This window comes from Phycodurus eques, chromosome 18 (assembly GCF_024500275.1).
Source record: "Phycodurus eques isolate BA_2022a chromosome 18, UOR_Pequ_1.1, whole genome shotgun sequence".
Lineage (NCBI taxonomy): Eukaryota > Metazoa > Chordata > Actinopteri > Syngnathiformes > Syngnathidae > Phycodurus > Phycodurus eques.
The window spans coordinates 18,429,417-18,435,668 of record NC_084542.1 but is presented as its reverse complement, the minus strand read 5'-3'; positions in this window follow the sequence as shown (position 1 = coordinate 18,435,668).

The window sequence follows — 6,252 nt, the reverse complement described above, 5'->3', positions numbered from 1 at the left end:
GGACTATTATTCACGTTACTCAGAAGACATTTCATGTGAATTTTCACTCTCAGGTTCTACTCCTGTCATCTTCTCCTTGATTTTATATTGTATGCAAGTAAATGTCTGTTTGTTAGCTAAAAATCCTCCTGTTGTTCAAGTATGCCACAGGATTCAGAATTGTGAATTATTATGAGCCTGTCGAATTTTAAATTTTTATGTTTTAGCCGCAACAACAATTTAAGGCAAAGCAACAATGTAGCTGTTCATATGCTGTTAAGAGGTGTTATGTCATCTTCCTTTTTTTAATCTGATGAGCTCAAAAAGGTAGCAGGTCATTTACAGTGAATTAACTTGTATTTATAGGCATTTCAAAGCAAAGGGACACCTTCCATTCTCCCAAAACTGACTGACTGCTGCTTGATAAAAGTCCAAACTTTTATTAAATTGCAATTACCGGTAAGTCTATTCGATGGCTTTTGGCATCTTGTGGTGGTACATCCTAAATTTAGAATTGTCTACATATTTTCCCTTAGGCCTTTTAACATGAGGTAATGATGCCGGTGACTTTAATATAGCGTGTTATTCTAGGGCACGCCCGTCTTCTTCACGCTTGAACATTGAAGTTGTACTTGGGAGTTGGAAAACCGACGTCTCCCCGTCACCAAGACACTTTTTACGAAGAGGAAATCATTTCTGTCCCAGGATCCCCGAGGAACTTGTTGGAATGTTCTGTCTTGATTATCATCATTAGTTTTATTGGAATGTCACTCTGAAGTCAAGCCAAGGATTATCTGTCAAGACCGAAAGACTTGAGAAGAGAAGACGAAACTGAATTGATGTATCGTGGTGAGTATGAAGGAAAAAATTTAGTGCTGAAGTTTGTTTTTTGTAGATTCCGCTGTTGTAACAATGAGTCCTTCCAATAAATTGCATACCGCCAGAAAGCCTGTTTCCCTTTTGATCTACGAACATCAGAATTGCCAAATTTTGGTATCTTCAGCAATTGTCAAGATGTATTTAATTGCATTGACATACAGACAGACAGGTGAACTATTTGATAGAAACACAACAGAGAGGTTTTTGGACCTCAGCGAAGACAACAGAACAGCGTCAATACTTAGCGTGGTTTCTACAATTATTCCAAAGACGACGTTGACCTTCTACCAAGATGTTTGTAATGACCATTTGATTGGGAAGACTATGGCAGATTTTGGTAAAAAGACCTGCAAGTATGAGCACGGACCAATGAAGAAACGCCAAGATTACTCTGATTGCCATTTTTACAATTGTCATTAAATATTCAACCAGCACTGACTGACTGACTTTTTCTCTTTTGTTTGAGTCGAGTCAATGTCTCAGAAATCGGTTGATGGAGCGAAAAAATGTATTGCAGCAAATAAACTGCTCCGGATTTTTTTTGTTTTTCCTCAGGACCCAGAATCTGTCTAAAGTATATTGTACAAAAATAGTTTTCTTCCCAGTCCACAGGAAGTTTTGGAGATTGGAGCTTTCGAGTCTTGCTTTTAGCGAATACCCCCAAAAATGTTCGAGTACTGTCTTGTTCGTGCTCCCAATCAAAAGCACTTTGCTGACAAAGGCACGAGTAAGTCCACATTGTGGCAAACCAGATGTACAGTAGTCTATAGTCGTTCCTCATCCGTAAGTCTTGAATTGAGCTGGAACGTCAGCGTCCAGCTTACAGATCACCTTGTAGATGGCCTTCTTCCAGGACGGATCTCCGTCCATGCCCGTGGAAATGGCAGTGTAGAATTCCCGCAATGTAATCTCAGCCACTTCAAGGAAGCGATTGGGGACCTGTTTTTAAAAGTTGAATGAATTGGACCCTCTTCAACAAGAGATCTCACTCTCTAATGTAATTTGACATATTCTTGGTATTCTAAAGCAGCCATAGTAAATAAAGGTAAGCCCAATGAAATAAAATGATTCTGTAGTTACTGTACATGTCTTCATTAGCGATGGTCAGCACGATTCTATGCATTTCCTCTAAACTTTGTTCAGGTACTCGACATACTAGCAATACTGCTTCACAATGACAACGTTGGACTTCATCTTTTCCTTTGACATCACAAAACTATTAGCCATTCTTACTCTCCTATCTACATCTGTCTTGTCATATTGCTAAATTCAGTCTGCCATCTGACTTGCGTCAAGTTGACGTCATTGCCTCAAACCAAAAAAAAATAAAATAAAACAAGCATCCAGATGTGTCCAACAACGCTGAAGGAAATCTGTTAGTATGTCAACTACGCCATGTCTTGACTAGAACTGCTATTTGTATTTGAAATAAACTGAAAAGTGTAGTAAATCTCCATAAACACTCTTTGGTAATAAGTTGGGACAGTGAGTATGTTTTTATCGTACCGCTAGTATTTCAGGAAAAAATATGATTAAAACTCATTCACTGCCAGCCTTCCCAGTTAACGTAGATATTTGACTTCTAAAGCCGTCAATGGCAGTGAATGCGTTAGTGTTTTCCTTGCTGGGTTGACTTTGGTCTTTCAAACATTTATCTTTTATTCATCCCGGTAAGGCAATTGGGAACAGATTGTCATTTGCAGTTCCGACATGTCGCGACTAAATATAACAATGAAGTCTGTCATCCCCCAAAAAGTACAACAAAATGTCTGCCCCCCTCCCCCCCCCCCCCCCTGTTCAAATGCCAGGTTTGCGTGAAGTAAAAAAATGTAGACCAAGAAGAATCATTTCAAAACTTTTCCACCAATGGGAGTTATCTTTACCACTTGGGGGGTCGGGGGGGTTTATTAGGGAAAGTTAAAAATAGGCAGCTGAGATAATGTGGTGTGCGCACCCTCTTACGATATGTGACTTGATTGAAATGTTTATTTCAAATGTAACCGTGAGATGAAACGAAACCAATAAAAATAATATACAAATCGATTTACATTGCCCGTCATGGGAGATAAATAAGGGTAAAAACGTATTTACTCCTGTCCCCATCTGGCTGTGTTCAGAATGAACTAATCACATTCAAACTCAGTCAACAAACACCCGCTGTCATTTAAAGTGCCTCGAATGAACCCTAAACAAAGTTCAGATGTACAAGTTGACGTGTCCTGCCGTTTTTATAGTCGCATCCTACAAAGTCAAGTCGTGGTCTGCAAAAAAGCTTCCACAGCATCAGAGGGATCTCATTGTTCAAAAGTATCAGCCAGGGAGAAGGAATGAGAATTTTCACGGCGTTAAATATGCCGCGGAACACAGTCAAGGCAGTCGTCGTCAAGTGGCGAAAAAGATGGTGACGTTACCAAGAATTGGATGTCTTCCCAAAGTTGATTGGGAAAACTGCTGAGCGAGGCTTTTAAGAGGCCAACAAAGGACTTCGAAAGGAGCTGCAGACATTTCTGGCACATACTGGCAGTTGAACAACAGTCTCCTGTTTTCTTTAGATGTCGGGACTGTGGCAAGGGGAAGCCTTGTCTTACAATGGAAAAACATGCAAGCGTTTTGCAAAATGGCTTGAAATCTCTCCGTGTGTGGGGAAAATGTGTGATGGTCCTATTAAACCAAGTTTCAACTTTTGGGCCATAATTCCAAAAGGGACTCTTGGCACAAACACAACAGTGCTCACCACCAGCCTTAGTCAAGGTGGAGGGAATTATGAATAGTTGCAAATGCTAGTCAGCGTTAGCACAAAACCTTCGAGCTTCTGTTAAAAAGCAAAAAGAAAAGCCTACTAGAACATCTGAACTTTATTTGGGGTTAATCGGGATAACCTAAAATGGTGGCACGAGTGCTGACTCATTTAACATGAGTTTGAATGTGATTGGATAATTCTGAACACTGTAATAAGAGGGTGTTCACACTTGTGCAACTACATTATTTGAGATATAGATGTTTACGTCCCCACTCAAAACGATTGCATTGCAATCGAGTTGTACAGGTTGTAGGTCACCTTGATGGTGGAAACGGTTTTGAAATGATTGATCTTGTTCTCGTTTTGTATTTTGCGAGAACGGGTGTGTAGACTTGATCTACTGTTTCTATAAAAAAAAAAAAATTTTTTAAAGTGACCTTTTTTTTTTTTTTTTTAAATCTTCATAAGGAGCATTTATGTTGAATGACTGCATGAATATTGAGGTTTTGTGTGTATTGCTTATTTGTTCAGCAACATCTGAGGCATGAATTCAATTTTGTTTCCACTTTAGAAGAGTTTCCAGGTGGCTTAGATAAAAGCTCTGACATTTGTCTTTCAAAACACACAAAGGATGAAGAATTCAAGCACATTTAAACATCCGCCTGTCACACGGTGGTTGAAATCACTATTTTTGGGGGGGGCGGGGTTCTGTCACATGCAAGTACCAAGTACAGCTTTTGTTACCATGGCGACTGGAGGGCGGAGCTAAGGTGACAAAGTGAGCGGTTGATCGGCGTTGTCAACTTAGCAACTATCGCTGTATTTTAGTGACGTAAAAGAGAGCGAGACTAGCAACAAAGCTTTTGTGTCCCTCCAGAGCCGGAGGGACACAAAAATGCTCAGCAGCCAGACTGCCGATGAATCGCGCCACCATTGGCCAATTTATCCGTGGGATGGTACAATTAGGCACATTTCCAAAGGGCTCGCTCACAGACCCGTTTTCAGAAGTAGTCCCGAAAGAGCGAATTGCTTGGCTGAGTTGACGCTCGATGGGTGGCCAGGCACTCCAGAACGACCCAAATATTTGGATTTTTCCGTAATGCTGTATGTCCCTTAAAACACATTTTAGAGACTTTGAAAGAGAAACTCAGCCATCACTAAAACATTAGTTCTTGATTATATAACATGCTATATACGTTTTTAATACTTTTACCTTTTATTACTAATACAGTGGTACCTTGACTTTTTTTGGCTTTGTGTTGTGACCGTCACCAGTGAGATTCTCAACTGGTGGGTCGGGACCCAAAAGTGAGTCGCGGACCCATTTGGGGTTAGGGTCGCAGACAGCTCGTGAAAAGAAAAATGACAGGTATTCCTATACAGATTTCTTTTTATTTTTTTCCCCCCCTAAGTTCCCCCCCAAAAAAAAACAGTCGAAAAGTCACAAGAAATGTTACTTCGTTCTTCTCGAGCTACTAGTTTCCGTTGTAAAGAAAGAACAACAGTGCAGCTCAGCCTTTGACTGGCAGCAATTGTCATGGCAAGCAATAGAATATGCCTTCAGCGGATCAGCAAACTCATTTGAAAGCCCTTTTAAAAAATAGAATATACTTTGCACGTCTTTTCAGCGGCTATTTTCATTTCCGAAAAAACAAATCTTTATTGTTGTTCTGTGAACGTGCATCGTGACTTTGCAACAACAGGCGAATGCGGGTCCCAGGGTGATAACACTTGAGAACCACTGATCGAGAACAACAGTTTTCCATGTGAAACTCTTCTTTCTTTGTCTGCATCACTGTACTATACCGCCCCTAGTGGCCAAGTCACACACACACCAGAAGGAATGGCAATGAATTCATCATGCACACAGTTGAATTCTTTCCATTCTGTATGATTGTTTTTAGAATGTACAATATTATAGATTGCTATTTTGCTCATGAAAAAAACATTTAAAAAAAAAAAAAACATTCGGGAGGCTGGAATGGATTAATGGCACTTGCATTCCTTTCGATGGGAAAAGATGATTTGAGATGCGAGTGTCTTGAGTTGCGAGCGTGGTCACGGAACAAATTAAGCTCACATCTCGAGGCGCCCCTGTACCTGAATATTTAATTCTCCAGTATTTGAAAGACTGCATGGAAAATATACAATTTCACGCCCACGCTGTTGATATGCTGCTTTAGAATATCATGAAGATGAGCTCACGCGACTGTACTGCAAGTTGTTTTGCGTGTGTACTCCAAAATATACTTTTGTGTTTGTGTGTACTCCAAATACTCCTTATCAGCAATGTACTGAGATCTTGCCGAATGAACTTCCCGGGACGGCGTCAACCTCACCTGGAAGTCACCGCTTTTGTTGTAGTGCACGTTGAGGGCTCTGAAAAGTTGCGACTCTCTCCCCACAGACAGCGCCCCCGGGTGGGCCGCGACGGCGTGGCGTGCGAACTTCTCTATCTGGATGTAGTAGAACTCCCGGAAGTTACTGAACCACTTGATGAGCTGGGAGGCGATGCAGCGTGTGAACTGCGGGGGGGGGGGTTGAAACGAAGGTAAGTGAGATCGTAAAAAGTTCGTCCTGCAAATTCAGTCCGCGTCAATAAAACCAAAATGGAAAATGAAAGAATTGTGCCGCCTCCTCGTGTTGCGTTTACT